The sequence below is a fragment of the Felis catus genome, chromosome B4, assembly GCF_018350175.1.
Source record: "Felis catus isolate Fca126 chromosome B4, F.catus_Fca126_mat1.0, whole genome shotgun sequence".
NCBI classification, from domain to species: domain Eukaryota; kingdom Metazoa; phylum Chordata; class Mammalia; order Carnivora; family Felidae; genus Felis; species Felis catus.
The window spans coordinates 71,548,283-71,570,025 of record NC_058374.1 but is presented as its reverse complement, the minus strand read 5'-3'; the positions used below and the strand labels follow the sequence as shown (position 1 = coordinate 71,570,025).

The following is a 21,743-nucleotide window of genomic DNA, read 5'->3' as shown; positions in this document are numbered from 1 at the left end:
AACCATGGCTACAAATTCTGCAGAGCTTAAAGATACAAAGAGAAGACTGAGAACAAGTTTATGGCAATAAATCTGAAAATGTAGACAAAACTGGACAAATGCTTGGCACAAAAACAGACACATAGACCAATGGAATAGAATAGAAACCCCAGAACTAGATCCACAAACGTATGGCCAACTCATCTTTGACAAAGCAGGAAAGAACATCCAATGGAAAAAAGACAGCCTCTTTAACAAATGGTGCTGGGAGAACTGGACAGCAACATGCAGAAGGTTGAAACTAGACCACTTTCTCACACCATTCACAAAAATAAACTCAAAATGGATAAAGGACCTAAATGTGAGACAGAAAACCATCAAAACCTTAGAGGAGAAAGCAGGAAAAGACCTCTCTGACCTCAGCCGTAGCAATCTCTTACTCGACACATCCCCAAAGGCAAGGGAATTAAAAGCAAAAGTGAATTACTGGGACCTTATGAAGATAAAAAGCTTCTGCACAGCAAAGGAAACAACCAACAAAACTAAAAGGCAACCAACGGAATGGGAAAAGATATTCGCAAATGACATATCGGACAAAGGGCTAGTATCCAAAATCTATAAAGAGCTCACCAAACTCCACACCCAAAAAACAAATAACCCAGTGAAGAAATGGGCAGAAAACATGAATAGACACTTCTCTAAAGAAGACATCCGGATGGCCAGCAGGCACATGAAAAGATGTTCAGCGTCGCTCCTTATCAGGGAAATACAAATCAAAACCACACTCAGGTATCACCTCACGCCAGTCAGAGTGGCCAAAATGAACAAATCAGGAGACTATAGATGCTGGAGAGGATGTGGAGAAACGGGAACCCCCTTGCACTGTTGGTGGGAATGCAAATTGGTGCAGCCGCTCTGGAAAGCAGTGTGGAGGTTCCTCAGAAAATTAGAAATAGACCTACCCTATGACCCAGCAATAGCACTGCTAGGAATTTTTCCAAGGGATACAGGAGTACTGATGCATAGGGCCACTTGTACCCCAATGTTCATAGCAGCACTCTCAACAATAGCCAAATTATGGAAAGAGCCTAAATGTCCATCAACTGATGAATGGATAAAGAAATTGGGGTTTATATACACAATGGAATATTACGTGGCAATGAGAAAAAATGAAATATGGCCTTTTGTAGCAACGTGGATGGAACTGGAGAGTGTGATGCTAAGTGAAATAAGCCATACAGAGAAAGACAGATACCATATGGTTTCACTCTTATGTGGATCCTGAGAAACTTAACAGGAACCCATGGGGGAGGGGAAGGAGAAAAAAAAAAAAAAGAGGTTAGAGTGGGAGAGAGCCAAAGCATAAGAGACTGTTAAAAACTGAGAACAAACTGAGGGTTAATGGGGGGTGGGAGGGAGGAGAGGGTGGGTGATGGGTATTGAGGAGGGCACCTTTTGGGATGAGCACTGGGTATTGTATGGAAACCAATTTGTCAATAAATTTCATATAAAAAAAACTGGACAAATGCTGAGAAAGGTATAATTTATCACAACAATTTAAGATAAAAATTAAATGGTGACTATAAATCACTCTATTATAATTAATGAAAATGAATCATTTATAAAAAAATATTCTTACAGAAAAATCTCTAGATTAAAATGTCTTCATTGGGTTCTGCCAAACATTCAATAAATAATTCAATAAATAAATAATTCCAGTTTTATACAAATGCTTCCCAAGAACAGAAAAGGAGTACACAATCCCCAATTTACTCTATGATGCCTGAATATATACACGAGAGCAGAGTTAGAAAAAAAAATACAGGCTGATATTGCATTTTAAACTAGATGCCTTTAGAAACCTTTAGAAATCTAAAGAAATATTAGCAATTGAATCCAGCACCACAGAAAAATTAAACACATTACTAAAATGTTGATACCAGATTATGCAGGTTATTTCAATATTAGCAAATTAACCAACATACTGGGTGTTCATAAAAGCACTGTTAATAATGACAAAAACTTGGAAGCACCCCAAATGTTTCTCAAAGTGAGAACAACCAAATAAATTCTGTTATATTCACACAACAGAATTTTAATCAGTACTCAAAACAAATGAATTGTAAGTACCTGCAAAAACATGGGTAAATTTTAGCAATATAACATTACGTGAAAAGGTAGGTGCCACCATGATATCCTTTTCATAAACACAAATAAAAAAACATAATAAAACGTTTTAAACAGAAAATAAATACTTTTGATTGGGTAGGCAGGGAATGAAATGGAGGCAGGTCATGTTAGTGTCAATTACTGTGAGTGACACAGCTATTTCTAGCATGACAGTGCTACAGGTAACTATTGTATTAAAAAGTTAACTGGAACTGGGGCGTCTGGGTGGCTCAGTCGGTTAAGCGTCCGACTTCAGCTCAGGTCACGATCTCGCGGTCTGTGAGTTCGAGCCCCGCGTCGGGCTCTGTGCTGATGGCTCAGAGCCTGGAGCCTGTTTCCGATTCTGTGTCTCCCTCTCTCTCTGCCCCTCCCCCATTCATGCTCTGTCTCTCTCTGTCTCAAAAATAAATAAACGTTAAAAAAAAATTTAAAAAAAAGTTAACTGAAATAATTAAGTGAATTCATAATGTGAGCATTAACGAACTAGAGAGGAGACAGTGTCCTGAATCAAGAATTATAATTAATCTAATTCTGTGTACCTGAGGTTCAAAAAAATGTTTTAAGAAAAAGAAAATCAATGTCATCACTGCATTAACTGAAATATATCATGGTATGACTCTCTCCACAGAGGCAGAAAATCTTTTTCTGAAGCAAACTAACAATGGAAAGAAAACTATTAAACTAATAAAGGCAAACCACAAATAAACCCACTGCAAATATCACACTTAATAAAGACATTAGAAATCAGAAACAATTCTCCTCATTTCTACTGAAGAGTTGATTGATGGTTTCAGCCTACATGGTAAGATGAGAAAAAGATACAAAAGGCATAAGAACTGAAAAAATTAAAAACAAAACTGCAATTATTCACAGAAAATATGATTAGTAATAAAATTCAAATAAATTGCATATAAATCAGAAAAAGTAGAAAGAGAATTTACTAAGCTTGCTGATACAAGATCAATATATAAAATCTAGTTTTGTCTTCTGTACTGGCAAAAGTTAGAAAATAAAACAATAAAAAAGACTATAATTTATGAGAGTATCCCCAAATACCAAGTGCCTAGTAATATATCAAACAACACATCTATCGGGAAAATTATATAATTTACTGAGAAACATTAAAGAAGATCAAAATAAAGAGAAATGTACCCTTGTTCAAAAATTGGAAAATTCAGATTGTTAAAATGTGAACTGTTTGCAAATTGGTCTACAGTTTCAGTAAAATTGCAATCAAATTCCAATTTCATTGGGGAAGTTGATATGCTGATATAACCAGAGCTACTCATTAAAGCATGCGTAAACCTTGCAAACACAATTACGAGTGAAGAAGGAAATAAAGAGCATAATTATATAAATTTAAAAATGAGGAAGAACTAAAGCATACTGTTTAGGAATTCATGTGAAATTGGTAAGACTCTACAGAAAAGCAAGGAAATAATCACCACAAAGTCTGAATAGTGGTTAGCTTATATGTGGGGGGGGGGGGGAAGGAGATGAGGAGGGTATAATATAAAGGAGACACTGGAGGGTCTCTGGGGATATTGGCGGGATTTTCTTTCTTGACTTAGAAGATAAACAGGTGTTCACTTTATCATTACTAATTATATAATACATTATGTGTATGTCTTTCTCTCTTTTATGCTTTATTTCACAATTAAAAAAAGAAAAAGCTTTAAGTGCTCCAGACGGAGGGGTAAAATGAGTAAAGATCCAAAGGCAAGTGATAGTGTCAAGCCATCTAAGAATCAGACATTTATTAAGGCTACAGCTAAGAGTGTCAAGAAGCTACAGGTGGGAAGTCATGAGGGATAAAGCTGAAGAGCCAAGCAGAAGTTTCATAATATTGACTTTGAAATCCTATTAAAATTTTTGGAAGTTACCATAAAAGCCATCTAAAGGGGGAGCCATTGAAAGACTTTTTAAACAAGGCAGGCATTTTATTCTGGCTTTTGAGCAAAGAATGGATTAATAGAGGACAAGGGAGTAGGCAGGAAGATAAGTTAGGGAGCTGTTGTTGTATTTCAGGAGAAAGAGGGTGATCATCTGAAATGGGGGAAATGGCAGAAAGGATAGCAAATAATGGACAGATCCCATAGTTACGAAAAGAAAGAATTTTCAGGACTTGGAGGAAACAGCAGAATTGAGGGGAAAATAATGAGGGGAGTTTCTGGGACAGTCAAGATGAGATATCTAGTAGACAATATAGGCTCATCATCCATTTGGTACATATTTATTGAGTGTCTACTGCTCTGGGCACTGAGTGAAAACAGAGACCCTGATGTTATGAAACTTCTATAAATCGGAAGCTCAGGTAAAAGCCATGACAGAGACAGAATTCAGAGCCATCATTTGCTTTACACTTCACGTTTCTGGAATATGAAAATTATTAGAGAATAAAACTAACTTTCTGTAAAGCTGGAGCATATGATTCAGTAAACTGCATAAACAGCAAGCTGGAAAAGTAGATATTTTAGTAGGATGAGGAAGCAAAATTAACTTTTAAACCCAGGTTGATCATCCTTTAAGAGAAAGAAATGGGTGTCCGCTCCTGCACTTACTAGCTACCTGATATGGAGCAATTCACGAACCACTCTCAGCCTGCCTCCTCGTGTACAAAACTGGGATAACAATACTATTTCACAGAGCCTATGTGCTAGTTCAATAAGTAGCATAAAAATACCTTGCTCAGGTCATAATAGGGGCTTTGAAACTGAATTTGAATCTGAAATGAGGATAATAGAATACTTTTAGATAACGTATGGGAAGACACGCCATTAGCAAATACATCAGGAATGTGACTGCAGAGTTAAGTAGCTCACAAAATCGAACAAAGGATTTTTTAAATATAAAATTAGTTCGGTGTATGTTATTTTAATAAGTAAATTATTCCATTGATTTGTGTGTTGAATGTGGTTCTATATTAAAAGTATTAGAATAAAGAGTAACATTTTCCCCTAAAATCTACACATGTAATCCACAATAAATTTTCTTCCAGTGTAGTTAAAACTAACACTTGTTAAGTCTTACCACTTCAATTATGGCTCCCAAAGGTTACTTTAAACAGTGGAAATTGGGGAAAATGTGAGCATACCTATTGTCTCCACCAGCTTTACAAAACAAAGAGGGAAATTTGGGGTATCCCAGGGATTAGAGACAGTCCAGAGATGGTTTTTAGAAAAGCAAAACATGGGTGTGTGCGGGGAGAATCCAGAAGTGAGTTGCTCCAGATTCCCTGTGCACTGTGCATGAGCTATGCTATATGTTCTTTCCTCCAGCTTAGCATATCTGGCTCAATGAGCACATGTTCCTCTCTGTCAACTCTGTACTAGGAACTGTGACCATGTCTCAACCAAATGGAGGTCATGGTAATATGACTCTACCCCCTCATAAATACAGTTTGGGTTTTTGGTTTGGTTTGGTATTGATTTGCCTAAGGTAAATCGATCTTAAATAAGTGAGGATGTTTCATCGATATCTTCAATATGGTGTTTAATAGGCACCTCCACTTAACATTTAATATTTCATTGTTCAAATCAGAAACTTTCTTTCTCTGATAATCAGTCTATTTGACACAATAACCTGGGTGTTAAATAGACACCTGTCCAAAGGGAAACCTTGATTCTCATCTCCAAATCTACTCCTCTGCCAATTTTCCATTTCTAAATGGCATCATCATCTGTCCAGGTGCTCAAGGCCCCATGTTACAGGTCATCTTTGAAGCATCTTTATCTCTTACTCTTCACTATTTTCCCTTCAAGACGTATTCGGAATTTATGTACACCTCTCCATCTGTACCATTACTATTTTGGCCCAAGCCAACACCATGTCTTACCCAGATCATTGTTTTTCATACTGCCTTTCTACACACTCAGTAGAAGAACTACAATTTCACAATGGCTTCCTGTTATAGTCCTTAGGGTGGTCCAAAAGGCTCCACACCACAGTTTGCCCCCTAATGCCCTTGGACCTACCTAATTCTAAATGACCCTCCAATTTTTTCACTTCCTACAAACTACACTGGCCTTATTTCTGTTCTTGTAACATGTCAAGCTTGTTCCCACCTCAGGGCTTTTGCACTAATCATTTCATCTGCATGTAACACTTTCTTCTAGAACTTTATATGGCTGGTTCCTTGTCATTAGCTCTCTAATAAAGTACCCATGGGAATTTCCCTTGCCACACAATTTAAAGTGTCCTCTTGGGGTCCCCACAGGGCTTTATCTTCCTTAAGGTAAAAATCATCACGGGCTTTTTGTTTGTTTTTGTCTGTATAACCCCACCACAGTATAAATGGCAGGTCCTGACAGGAGGCACCTTACCTGCTTTTTCCCATATATGTTCAGTTTCTAAAGCAGTGACTAACACATAACAGGTAACAAGTAACTTTTGTCAAATTTGTCAATAACCCCATCCTGTCTAAAACATCAGCAAATTCCATGAGTTTTCCTCCTAAAATACATGTAGAAACAATCTACAGCTTTTCATCATATCTGCTTTCTCCATAGTCTAAATCACAAATCTCTCTCTCAAGGGAGCCTCCAGCGTCCTCCTAATTGGTCTCCCTGCTTCTTTCAGCAGCCAGAGCAATCTTTAAAAAATGTAAATGAAATCATATCATGCATCTACTTAAAACTGTTCATGGCTTTCCATCCCTATGAAACAAAATCTCAATGCCTAAGATGCTCCAGCCTCTGACTTCCCACCAATGTCGCCATATCACCTCCTCCTTCACGCCAACTTCTGCTCTCTAACCCTACTTCTCAATTAAACTTTCTGGATCTCAGATTCTTCAGCTGTAAAAATAGTATTCTGGGAAGGCATAGCATAAGAAGCTACATGAACACTTACTGGACACTTGCTGTGTGCCAGGAGCTGCTGGGCCCTGGGAACAGAAATCTGAACAGGCTTAGTTGCTGCCTTTGAGAAAATCAACACATAAGTAAACAAACTACATTACACTGCAGTGAAATCTGTAACAGAGGGAAAGCTGAGTGACATGAGATCAAATGGTGCTGAATCTCCTGGCAGAGCCTGGGAAGGCTTCACAGAAGAGGAGACAGTGTTCAAAAGGTGCTTTATACATTCTAAAGCACATTGGAAATGCAGAGTGTGTAAATTAGCATTAATGTCCAAATAGAGAAGGAAGTATGAGGTTTGTTTTCAGTAACATCTATTCCACCTTAACACATGATTAGACAGAAAAAGCTGTTTGAGTAAACTGAATTTCTAGCTGACTTGAAAAACCATTTTGTTTCAACTTGCAAATATTTCTAAAATTTAATAATACAGTTCTTGTGTTTATGTAAGTGCAATAGACTAAACATGATTGAATCTTTTTTCATGACTGTAAATAATAAAGTGCCCCAGGGTCATGTTTCTTCAAATCAACTACCGCTGTGACTCTGTAATGCAAATATTGAATATGTGGGAGATTGGGCATAACATGTAATGAACCAAAGGCATCCAGGTCCTAGAAATTGCCTTTGTAAAAATCCATGGTATCAGATTGTTTTTGTATTATTTAACTCTTTATTATTTTTTCTTTTTTATTAAATTATAATTGACATATTATATTAATATCAGGTGTAAAACATAGTGATTTGATACTTTTATACATCATGAAATGAGCATCATAAGTCTACTTACCATCTGTCACCATACAAAGCTATTACAACATTATTGATAATATTCCTTATGCTGTACATCACATCCCCATGATTTATTTATTTTATGACTAGAAGTTTGTATGTCTTTTTAAAAATATTTTTTAAGGTTTATTTATTTTTGAGAGAGAGAGAAAGAGAGAGAAACAAAGCATAGGCAGGGGAAGGGCAGAGAGAGAGGGAGACACAGAATCTGAAGCAGGCTGCAGGCTCCAAGCTGTCACAACAGAGCCTGATGCAGGGCTGGAACTCATGACCCATGAGATCATAACCCGAGCCGAAGCTGGACACCTAACTAACTGAGCCACCCAGGTGCCCCTAGAAGCTTGTACTTCTTAATCCCTTATCTAATCTACGCATCACCCCCCACCTCCCTCCCCTCTGGCAACAACCAGATTGTTCTCTGTGTCTATGAGTCTGTTTCTATTTTGTTTGTTCATTTGCTTTTGGTTTTAGATTCTACATATAAGTGAAATGATAAGACACTTGTCTTTCTCTATTTCATTTAGCATAATGCCCTCAAGATGCATCCATGTTGTTGCAAAAAAGATTTCATTCTTTTTTATGGCTGAGTAATATTCCATCACACACACACACACACACCCACCCACACACACACCACATCTTCTTTAGCCATTCATCTATCAATGGACACTTAGGTTGCTTCCATATCTTGGCTATTGTAAATAATGCTCTAATGAAAATAGGGGTGTATATATCTTTTCAAATTAGTGTTTTTGTTTTCTTTGGATAAATTGCCAGAAGTGGAATTGCTAGATCATTTCTATTTTTTATTTTTTGAGGAACCCCCATACTATTTTCCATAATGGCTGCACCAATTTACATGACCACCAACAGTGCACAAGGGTTTCCTTTCCTCCCAATAACACTTGTTATTTCTCATCTTTTTGATAATAGCCACTCTGACAGGTGTGAGGTGGCATCTCATTGTGGTTCTAATTTGCATTTCCCTGATAATTTAGTGATGTTGACTATCTTTTCATGTGCCTGACGGCCATCTGTATGCCTTCTTTGGGAAGATGTCTATTTAGGTCCTATGCCCATTTCTTAATCGATTTTTTTTATTGAGTTGTAGCAGTTCTTTATATATTTTATCAACCCCTTATTGGATATATATTTGAAAGAATCTTCTCCATTTAGTAGGTTGCCTTTTCATTTTGTTCCTGTTTTTTTTCCCACTGTGCAAAAGCTTTTTAGTTTGATATAGTCCCATTTGTTTACTTTTGCTTTTGCTACCCTTGCCTGAGGAGACATATAAAAAAATATATAAATATATATATATACATATATATATATATATATACACACACACATACACACACACATATATATATTACTAAGAATAATGTCAAAGGTAACTTTATTATTAAAAAAACATTAATTGGGGATTGAGACTAGTTGCACTGATTTCTGTTATATTTATATTATACAAGTATGTTCATTTGCTAGAGTTGCCGTAACAAAGTACCACAGACTGAGTGGCTTAAGAAACAAAAATTTAATCTCTCTTAAATCTGGAGGAGAAGTCCAGTATCAAAGTGTTGACAGAGTTGAGTTTTTTCTTCTGAGGCCTCTCTCCTTTGTCATCTCCCTGGGTCTTCACATGGTTTTCCCTGTGTAGCTATGTCTTAATTTATTCTTCTGATTAGGACATCGGTCATATTGGATTATGCCCCACACTAATGACCTCAGTTTAATTTAATTACCTCATTAATGACCCTATCTTCAAATATAGTTAAATGTTGAGGTACTGGGGGTTAGGAATTAAACATATGAAGTTCAGAAGAAAATATTCAGTTAGTAACAACATGTATATGATATTCATATTATATTTATACATTTATCATATATTACAAATAACATACATTATATAATATATATTGCTCTATCTATATATGTGTGTATATGTGTGTATGTATATATATAAAAATGCTTCTTGCAGGGGGCCACATTGTTTTGTTTTGTTTTCTGTTTCTTTCATTAAACACTTAGAGTGTTAGGTAAATGTAGAATCTTTAAACAGTATGATGAGGTAAAACAGACATATGTATGGGGGTTTAAAACTTTTTATGACATTAGTTAGGTAAATCTGTCTTTCCTCCTGTATATAATAGGAATAATAACATCTAGGTCATTGGATTTTATAAAAGTTAGGTGTGATAATGTATTTAAAACAGCAATTATAGTAGAGAGTATCAGATATATTAGTACCCTTCTCCCTTCCCCCAGTCAAGTCTATGAACTTTAACCAATTGCGGGTAAAACTTTACCATAGAACATTCCTATAATGTTGATAATCAAGGGTAGCTTAACTGGAGTCTTCTACAGCTACGACAGATTTACAACAAGCAATGATGCACAGTATCCAATTCATTAACCTCAGAGACCTGTGGTTAGCACTATAATATTCTGCATAGAAAAATTATACTGTGGTAAAGTCAGCAATGAAGATATGTATATACCATAATTGCTTTAATGGAAACAAATAATGAAGTGTGTATATAATATAGGTGTAAAATTAGAATCTACTTGAAGATGATAGGATAGGATAGGATAGGATAGGATAGGATAGGATAGGATAGGATAGATCATCTTAGCATCTTATGCCAAAAGGGAAAAAATCAGCTCATTTATTCACAAGGGAAAAAAAAAAAAAACTACACTCAATTGCCTTTGATAGTTTCAACCTTGGCAACATTCTGTTCTTTTAATTCCAGCAACTCTATCACTGTGCTATTTTTGCAATGCAACTAGGGTAATTTAAATGTACGCCAAGTACATTTTAATGTAATTTCATGGCAGTTTTTTGGCCTGTCATTTATTTCCTCTTTGTGATACTCAAATTCATTTCATTAAGTACTAAGTTACTTCATGGTATATTACAAGAAAATTCCAGCCAGCTATATTTTTGAAGTGTAAGGGGAAACCTAAATGTGGTCTGTTCTTTCTCAATATGGATTAAACATACAAAGTATTTTCTTTGACATATAGTCTTTGTTCCCTTCCCTACCCCAAATTTACTGCTCCATGAAAAGACACATGAAAACACTATACTCAAAAAAAGACAGCATGCAGTGATTCTACCTCACCAAAGCTCAAGTATGAATAAATCACACATATCTTGGAGCACTGAGCTCAGCATTCCCATCCTTGTAAATATAGGAGAGACTGTATGGTCGGTAGTATAGGTGGCTGGTCTACCTCAAGTTTCCAGAAGACAGTTCGGGGGAAATATGATAAGCGGAGGGCTGAGAAATACAGAAATGAAGTGGGCCTGGGGAGAACAAAGCTATAGTGATTTTTTGAAATTCTCTATTTACCATACAATGACAGCTCCACTCATTGATTTATCACAGCAAATTGCATTGCCTCTGGCATGGTTTGGTTACTAAAAGAATATTCAGAGGCCGAACACCTGGGTGGCTCAGTCAGTTAAGTGTCTGACTCTTGATTTCGGCTTGGGTCATTATCTCAAGGTTCTTGTGTTTGAGCCCTGCACTGGCCTCTATGCTGACAGCACGGAGTCTGCTTGTGATTCTCTCTCTGTCCATTTTTCTCTGCCCCCCCCCCTCAAAATAAATAAGTAAACTTAAAAAAATTAGTAAATAAAAGAATATTCCGAGGCACGACTAGTCTCACAGACAAAAGAATTGGGGGATCACAATTATTTGGTAGAGTTTCATAGGAAAAAATTAAAAAAAATTTTTGTTCAAGCTCCCAATAACTTCTCATGCTAAATCCTACTTCCCATGCTTTCAGATACTTGAAATTTTGCCAACGATAGTTTCCTTTTAGATTAAGACTTTGTTAAACAATATAGAGTTAGCTCTAGCTGCCATCTTGCATCCTCGCGAGTGTGTACCTAATCTCAGCGGGGTCCACCCGAGACCCCCTGAATACCAACCCTAGTCTTCCACACAGTCCCATTCCCACTCCAACAAGATGAAAGAAACTATCATGAACCAGGAGGAACTCGCCAAACTGCAAGCACAAGTGCACGTTGGCGGGAAAGGAACTGCTCACCGAAAGAAGAAGGTGGTTCATACAACGGCGGCAGCAGATGATAAACAACATCCGTAAAAAATTAGACATAAACAATATCTCTGGTATTGAAGAAGTGAGTATGTTCACAAACCAAGGAACAGTGATCCACTTCCACAACCCTGAAGTTCAGGCATCCCTGGCAGCGAACACGTTCGCCATCACAGGCCATGCTGAGACAGAGCAGCTGGCAGAAATGCTACGCAGTATCTTAAACCAAACTTGAGGCAGACAGTCTGACTGGTTTAAGAAGACTGGCTGAAGTTCTGCCCACACAATCTGTGGATGGAAAAGCACAACTCACTACCAGGGAAGAGGAGGATGGCGGAGTTTCAGATCTTGTGGGGAACTGATGAAGCAATGAAGCAAACTGAATGCAGCCAACTTTTGAAGAAGATAAAACTTAAAGAAGTTACTGGGAGCTGCTATTTTATATTATGACTACTTTTTAAAATTTTGTTCATGGATCTGATAAAATCTACTTCTCTAATAATTTTAAGCCCCAGCCCCATGGACCCTGAAGCTCTTTGCAGCTGTTGCTTGTACACAATTCATTCTTTGCAGCTAATTAAGCTGAAGAAGCCTGGGAATAAAGTTTGGAATCAGGTTAATAAAGTTCTTTGCCTATTAAAAAAAAAACACACATAACAATAGTATTTGAAGAAATCATTACTCATTCCTGGATCCCCTTTGTACTGGACTTGGTACAGATGAAGGGGGGTGGAAAAGGGATGTCAATGACTATGTAGATTTGAGGTAGATGGAACATAAGGGACTAATTTAAATTATGTGTACTTTGTGGATTCTCGAGCAGATGGACAATGACTGAAACTGATAACATCTAAGATTGACATAGAGATGTATACATAAAAGATGGTTTTACATAGATCAATAATGAAAGTATCATGAAATAAGGATTACAATCCATTCAATATATGTTTGTATGTGTATGCATTTGTGAGTATGCGTGTGTGTGCACTTACATGCTTTTGAGCATGCACATGTGTGTGTATACATACATGGGTATTGTACATGTGTGTGTGTAAGAAAGTCAAGGTAGAAGCAGGTAAACATGGAATAATAATGAAGTTAAAGTCTTTTCCTTGAGTAAGAAGAGAAACTATAAAGGTTAGGTATGGGGGAAGGAACATTTACCAAAATAAAGATGAGTAAGCACTGAGACTTACAAATAGTACAAAGTCAGTAAGATTTGGGAGGGCTGTACTGACAGCTAGAAAGATAGCATCACATCTCAGGAAGTCCTCATCTTATGAAAGGGCCCAGCCCACTGGCAGGATGAGACAGACAATCATACTTTTCAGAAGCTTCTCTTGGCATATTTTGTACTTCTGCTTATTATTGACCTAAATTTATGTTTTTGCATTGGTTTGCTACAGGACCTCACAAGTCAGTCTGCACGGCCTATAGTTTATTGTGCTAGTTAAGGTGAAATTCCAGTGTAGATGGTAGGAGGCAGGACCCTAAAACTTGTAGAAAACTCATGGTTTATGAAGGCAGTGCTTTGGATTACAAAATGAGTGACATTTTCTTAGCAGCAATGGAAGTGCTAATTTGGGGGAAAAATCGAATACTTTTAATAGCCTTTAGTTTGAAACCATATAGAAAAAGAACAAATAGGGGAGCGCTCAAGTGGCTCATTCAGTTAAGCATCTGACTCTTGATTTCAGCTCAGGTCATAAACTCATGGTTCCTGGGATCCAGCCCCCTGTGCTTGGGATTTTCTCTCTCTCCCTAACTCCCTCTCTCTATGCCCTTCCCCACCCATGTGCATTCCCTCTCTCTCTCTCTCTCTCTCTCTCTCTCTCTCTCTCAATAAATATTTAAAAAATACATAGTTAAATTTAAAAAAATAAAAATCAGTAAACAATAAATAGGGGTGGCTCAGTTGGTTGAGCATCCAACTCTTGATTTATGTTCAGGTCCTGATCCCAGGGTCATGGGATTGAGCCTCGCATTGGGCTCTGCACTAAGCATGGAGCCTCTTAAGATTCTCTATCTCCCTCTGCCCCTCCCCTACTCGTGCTCATACACTCACTATCTCTCAAATAAAAGCATTAAATAAATTAATAAATAAGTAAATAAATGAATAAATAAATTTATTTTAACTTTGGCAGTAAGAAAGGCTTCATCCAACATGCATAGAAACTGAAGGATCTAGTTCCAAATGATGATCAAGGTAGAATCCACCATTAGTAGAAAAGATCTGGGGTGGAGGTTAAGGGAACTTTGTCATAATGTAAAGGCCCAAGTCATCTATAGAAATACTGCCATTATAATGCTGGAAAAAGGGGCTCTTAGTAAAAAGAAATTCATATGGATTGGCCTAGGGACTGAGGACTAAAAGAAAGTTAAAGATTTTGATATTCTTGGTTTATGACTTTTTACCAAAGTGCACCCTTCACAGTTTGATCTTCCTGGGTCTTCGACCACCATAATATGTAATTTACAGAACATAGTATTCTGAAAGGATTTCTATTCCCAGAAATCCTAGTATGTGGCATTATAGTACTATTTGCATGCCCGGATCAGGGCAGAGATTAAATGGGGGTTAAATTTTGGAAATATTAAGCCAATATATCGTAATCCTTGTTAATTCCTGGTTTCTAATATCTCAGGGCTCCTCTGTCAAGAGGGCTGGCTGACTTGAACACAGGAATGGAGACAATACAGAACGGATACAATAAAAGAAATAACTGCCCAAGGAAATGGGAGAAATCTGCCCCTCCAGCCATAGAGTATTAGAAGTAAAAGAGGGATAGAAGAAGGATGAAGAGATCAGACAGCAAAACATCTTATCCCCTACATCATCAGGGTCCACTTTAAAGGGACAGTGGTGACATGCAGAAATTACCAGATAAATATGGAGGCATTCAAACACATCAGGGCTTCTGAGGCTGTAGCCCATGGGAGGCGGCAGGTCTTTTTACAAAAGAATGATATCACAGCTTTAGGGCATTTGGAGAGGATTGTGGCTAGATTCAAGAGATTAAACCAGCTTCAGATACCTCTCTGAGAGGACAGCAGAGATCTGAAATCAACACAAAGGAACTGTTGAGGTTCCAGGGGGTGGGGGTGGGAGAGGTGAATGAAATTCATAGCCAGAATAAGCGCTTAAAAGGTTAGACAGGATCAATTGCACCTCAGCCATCACTGTCTACAGATAACACTGAACCAACAACTCCAAGTGTCTAAAACAAATGTTTTAAATTTTACAGATGCGTAGGTTCTTAATCTACATGCTATCAATGTGACTCATCACTGATGACATTAAACTTGAATAACTGGCCCTGGCCAGGTGATGTTTGCCAGATTTCTCCATGATAAGGTTACTTTTTTTTTTTAACCTCCTTTCCATACTATTGTATTACTTCCTATTCTTTGGAAGCAAGTCACAAAATTTAGCCCATACTCAAGGAGTGAGGAGTTAAGCTTCGCTATCTTGAAGGGAAGAGTATCTATATAAATTATTTATAATTCTCCCATATGGGAGATTTCTCTCTTCTCTATTTATTCAGTCATTTATTATATTAGTGTGGACTCATGAATATTTATTTGATACTATGGATTACAATCTAGTACTATTTCATTTATTTTGTTGGTCAAAGTTGCCCAAGATTTGGGCACCTACTACCAGACTATCATTCTGTCTAAGCCATCTCCGCACACAAAACTAGGAAATATGTATACGCATTTTCACCTATAAATGCAATATTTAATCTTATTTCTGTAAGTATCCATTTATCTCTACAAGGCCAACCGCGAGCTTATGTTGAGGTTTCTGACTCTAATCCAGTACCACACTGTTCATTGTAGCCAGCTCCAACCCCCCAGTTAATCAGTAACCTCCCTTTTCTACAGTGAGAAATTTGGCTTCCACAACCTGCCATTCATTATTCATTGATCAACCCCAGCATGTACGTAAAACAGACTCAGAACTGTTAACCCATATCCTCATGAGAAGTAACTTTACCAACTAGAATACAGTTGTTTATGTCTTGTTCCTTTTGTCTTTAGTCTTTTAGTTCCCAGTCAAAACACTTTTTACCAAAGTTACTTAGATCAGCATATTTTTTCTCCATATCTCATGTCATTAAATATCCTGCCAAAACACAGCTCCTAATGTCTGGACAGTGCTCCATAAAATCAGTATGCTCAAACTCACATTTCCTTAGGATGTTAATTTGAGTTGCTTGAATCATTATTCTGAGCAATTCATGCCTTGTCCAAACACATAGATAACCTTACACAAGAAAACAGTCTATGCAGAATTACAGAATTTTAGAATGCAAAAAAATTTAGGTATCACCTAGTCATTCTTACAATCAATGTTGGAATATTCTCTCTCTGGCAGATATTTTGTGCAGGAATGTTTAACTTGCTATTTTCCCAGGAGTAGAGTCCTTGACCAGCTGTAATATTTAATATCTTTTCACTTCTAGTGTTCCCAGGTAAAATTCTGGGGTTTTGTGGTGGTTCTTAGTGCCAGAATTTAGGATATCGACTTAAATCTTTATTTTCAACCTTGAAAATTATGTTTTGAAGAAATCGGGACCTTGAAACGTCTGAAGATAAAATAAGAAAAACAGCAATTGGCTTTTCATATGAGAACTTAAGTGAAGGTTCTCTTAATACATCATGCTTTATTGGCATATTAAACTATATATTATACATCTTTTTCTTGCCTAATTCCAGTAATTGAGAGAAAATGATATACAATTACATCAATTTAAACTACACAGAATGTTCTGATTATTACTATTGGCTTACAAGAGCTGTTATCTCAACATATCCAATCATTGGCAAATTCTTTTAGTTTGAATTATATCGATTTTTTTAAAAAGAATATAGGGAGGCAATGCAATACAGTAAAAAGAATACTAAACCAGGAGCCAATAGCCCTGAGTACTCATTGTCACAGAGACATTAATTAATTCTGTGGCCTTTGGTAGGTCACTGGACTTTTGTTTCAATTTCTTTGTCAATAATAGGAGGATATTAGAACATAGGTAGATATACTCAAAGGATTGTTGGACTCTACATATGTGAAAAATAAAACTAATCATTGTTAAATGTAGTAAATGTCCTAAAATCTTGGAATGAGTGAGGCCACTCTGTGCAGTACCATGCAGGCTCTGAAGTCAGCCTGTCCACCATCGAATTCCAACTTTGTTGTTCACCAGTTATGCAACCTCTTTCAGTCACAGGCTTTCATCTTTAAAATACAGATAATAATGATTACCATGGTGGTGTGGATTAACTAAAACAATGACGGTGAAGGGCCCAATATGAGGCACACAAGAAGTATTCAATAAATTGTAGTCATTTTGGAATAGAATTGTAAGGCTATTTCAATAGCGAGACAATGATGGAGAAGATAACATGGCTGAGAATCAAACAGAAATGACTCGAAGCTACTGCTAACTCTTACATGTAGGTTTGGGCTCCCGTATTGTTCGTTTGTAATACTTGGAGAGCAGGCTTGATCACCACAGTGTGTCAGTAACTCAGACCTATCCTGGAAAGGTAATTGTAGCATTGTACCAGACTTATTCAGAAAAGATTCCATTACAACCAGAAATGAGGTGGCCTGAACCACAAAGAATCAGGCAGAGCAGCAAACAGAAAAAGGTAAAAAGTCCCTGAAATTGTTCAGATGCCTGATGTGAGAAGACAGTAGAGGATTACAGACCTGTATACAGAATATCAGTCTGTGTGCATGATATCTATACATTCTTAAAATACTTTTTTGTTCTGTTTTTAATGGTTAGTGCTGATTTTCTAAAAAAAAAGTTTTTTACTCTATTAGTTATGATAAAGAGAAACAAAGAATATGTTTCCAATTATGCCTGGTCCAGGTTGTGGTGATGGTAGCAGTAATGACAGTAAGACACCCCAACAGGAGGGTGAACCGTGAAAGGACAAAATGGAGGTTACTTGTACAGACAAACCCTCCCCATTAGGATGTCCTCATTCCAGAGCAACTTTCCATAAGTAAATAAATAAATAAGAAGATTCTAGTTTGTTTACCAAGAAAGATTTTACTCATTTATTCTGGCATCAGCAATTGAACAAATATTTATTAAATACCTAGTACACCCTGGGAATACTGAGCAAAACAAAACAGTCTCTTCACTCAACTCACGGTAGAAAACACGGCAAGAAAACCATGAAAATGCAGATTTTCATGGCACAGCTGGGAATAAAAGCCTAACATGTAAATATGTGTCCCTCATTGGAGGTCAGAGGACTAAATATCTTTGACTCAGTTCTAGGTGAATCCCATTGTGCCAACACTATTGCTTGTTCAGTTCTAAGTTTGGAACCTAGTTATGATCAATAGGCTTTTGACAGTTCGCAGAAAGCAGTCTTACCTTTTTAGGTAAGTCGCTGTGTATAATCTACCTGCTCAGAACCTCAGTGCTTCTAAGAACTGTGGGAAGTTCCTGCTCTGAAACCCAGCCCTGTGAGACAAGGTTCTTAAGGGAAGAAAAAGGTTTTCTTATTGCCAGGTACCCATTTGGGTCTGGGATACAAACTGCTTGTTACTTCTTGCTGGACCTTCTGTCATGTGATGTTTCTGCTTCTCTCTGCCTCTTCTTGACCTCAGCTTTCTCCAAGGGCCTAATTAAATACACCTTCCTCCATGATTACTTTCATGACTACCATAATCCCTTTTGGTAATATTCCATTTCCAAATGGAACTCATGGTCAATTCTAGCCCAGTGGAGTCTATTTTTGGAGCTTACGGAACACTTGTTTAAAGTATTGCTGATTCTAAACTACATAAAACAAATAGAAGGACAGGGTTAAAGAATATTGGCATAAAGCAACATTTACTTTTCAAAAGTTCACTGATTCAAAATGAAAATGTGTTAAGCTAAGAATATCTTCAATTCCTAAATGCCTGGATATATATAAAATATTCATACTATATTATGTGTTGTCTAAGGCTCATCAAATCTTGAAAGAGTTTTAATAATTTTTCATCATTGAATGAACATGGTTTATTTCAGCATCTGCAAAAGACTACACATCTAAAAAATAGCTTCATGAAACATAAGTGTTCTGTTCTAGATTAAAGAAGCTTGACAACTAAATATATGCATGTTTCTGTTCTGAAGTACTGAATCAGATGAAAATAAAAAAGTCTTTTTATTTTTTATTATTTATCTTTTTTCTTATTTGTCCTATAAAGAACATTTTTGAGACAATTGACAAGCTTTGAATAAGGTCCATAAATTCAAGTATTATAGCAATATTAATCTCCTGATTATGACAATTAGACTGTGGTAATGTCAGAAAATATCCTTGTTTTAGAAGATATCACAAAGTATTTATACTTTCCTAAAAGAAGAGTTTTAGGAAATACAATGAAATATTTATTCTTCCCTAAAAGAAGGGCATTGTCTCACATGACTGCAGTCCAATTACCAACATCAGGAAAATAATAACCATATAGTGAATGAGAGAGAAAGAATGATAAAGCAAATGTCTTTAAAAATCTGTCAGTGGGGGAACATAAAAGAAAAGTATACAGGAATTCTTTGTACTATTCTTACAACTTTTTTGTAAGTTGGAAACAGTTCAAAATAAAAGATTTGTAACCCAAACCAGTGAAATATTGAAAGTATTATTTTTGCTGGATGTGCTGTCTTAGGCTGTTTGGGCTGCTATAATAAAATACCACAGACTGGGTGGCTTATAAATAAAGGAAACTTATTCCTCACAGTTCTAGAGTCTGAGAAATCCAAGATCAAGGCACCTGCAGGTTCACTATCTGGTAAGAGCCTGCTTTCTGGTTCACTGTTAGCCATCTTTGTTCACTGTATCCTACATGGTGGAAGGAGTGAGTGAGCTCCCTGGGACTGCTTTTATTTTTTTATTTTTTTAAATGATTATTTATTTTTGAGAGAGAGAGCGAACGAGCATGAGTGGGGGAGGAGCAGAAAGAGAGGGAGAGAGAGGATCTGAAGTGGGCTCTGTGCTGACAGCAGAGAGCCTGACACAGGGTGGAAACTCCAGAACCTTGAGATCATGAGCTGAGTAACCAACTGAGCCATCCAGGCGCCCCTCTGGGGCTTCTTTTATAAGAGCACTAATTCCATTTATGAGGGCTCTACTCTCATGACCTGATCACCTCTCAAAGGCACCCCCTCCAAATAGTATCACAATGGGCATTAGGTTTTAACATATGAATTCTGGAGAGACACACATTCAGTTGCTAGTACATATTTTATATAACACATCTCTCCTACTTATAAATTCCTATTTTACCTCTTGAGGCCTGTGTTCCATATTTTGATGTGTGCTTTGGAAAGACAAGAGTCATTCTGACTCTAAATAAACTGTCTGTATACTGGTATTAATTGAAAATTTTGTTAAAAAGATATATAATTTTTAAAATAATGCAATGTCTAATACATATACAAAAAGTTCCACCTCATTGTCTGACTTAAGGGCATCATTAAAAGGTCAAGATATTACTTTTCAACTATGTCCTTCATAACTGCTCACCTTAAATAAAAGATGATCTGCCAAAGTCAACAATGCATGATTAACTTCCAAAAACAGTGCTGGCTTTTGCAACAGAAATCTGACAAAAGCTGAAATTCAGAAGAAATGATGGCAATAAACTACCATGGAATAGGAGTAGAGAGGACACTGTAATTGGCAAATCAAGTGGAGAGTGAGTATGGACAACCCTTTCAAAAAATGTGACCTGATGAAGAAGAGAACTAGAAAGGGATAGTTATTGATACTTGCTTCCTTTGTAGAAATTACTATTTGGAATTAAATTTTCTTATTTCTTTATTTATGTCTTACCATCAGTCTAGTTGGTAAGAAAGTAAGTCTTACAGGAGGGCAACAACTATGTATGTTTTCCGTCCACTGTTGCCTTCCCAATAGAGTGCCTAACATAGTCAACAAATATAAATGGGGAAAGTTTGTATTTTTTTTTCTGACAATAGCAAAGCTTTGTCCAGCTTATGCATGGAGATACACTGGTCCTTGTGGGCCACTCATATGCCCAGCTATCATAATCAGATTTCATTTAACCTTTAGATTAATAACAAAATATGTAGAACAAACTCAGAGTGCCTCATTGGATCTGTGACACCTGCCTATACATTCTACCTCTAGCTCATCAAAAAGCTTCCTAGGTGCTACTATAATGATAATGCTGCTATAAACAACCGGGTGCATGTATCCCTTCCAATTAGTATGTTTGTATTCTTTGGGTAAATGCCTCATAGTACAATTTCTGGGTCATAGGGTAGTGCTATTTTTAACTTTCTGAGGAAACTCCATACTGTTTTCCGGAGTGGCTGCACCAGTTTGCATTCCCACCAATAGTGTCAGAGGGTTCCCCTTTATCCACATCCTTGCCAACATTTGTTGTTTCCTGTGTTGTTAATTTTAGCCACTCTGACTGCTGTGGGGTGATATCTCATTATAGTTTTGATTTCTACTTCCCTGATGATGAGTGATGCTGAGCATCTTTTCACATGTCTGTTGGCCATCTGTATTTCTTCTTTGAAAAAATGTATACTCATGTCTTCTGCCCATTATTAAACAGGGCGATTTTCTTTCTAGGTGCTGAGTTTTTATAAGTTCTTTATATATTTTGGGTGCAGCAACAAACATCAAAGCATTTCAACCTTCAATACAGTTAGTGCATCCATCCCTTCTTGTAAAGAGAGAAAGCACGAGGGAGCTCTGGCCAATGGGGGAAAATGTAGGAACAGAATATTCTGAAAATAAGAGCTGGCATTACAGAACCAGCCATGCTGGCAGAATTTACAGTGGATTAGGGTACCAACAGCAGTAGCAGTCTGGTCCCTGAAA

The 21,743-nt window shown here is 37.0% G+C and overlaps 1 protein-coding gene and 1 pseudogene across 8 annotated transcripts in view; one reads left to right on the top strand and one right to left on the bottom strand.

The window, feature by feature from the left end:
* The window catches only part of TMEM117 (transmembrane protein 117), a 499,445-nt gene that overhangs the window by 132,615 nt on the left and 345,087 nt on the right, over nucleotides 1-21,743 (bottom strand). The gene's annotated exons all lie outside the window — the stretch shown is intronic.
* On the top strand, nucleotides 11,486-12,229 carry LOC109501542 (annotated as a pseudogene).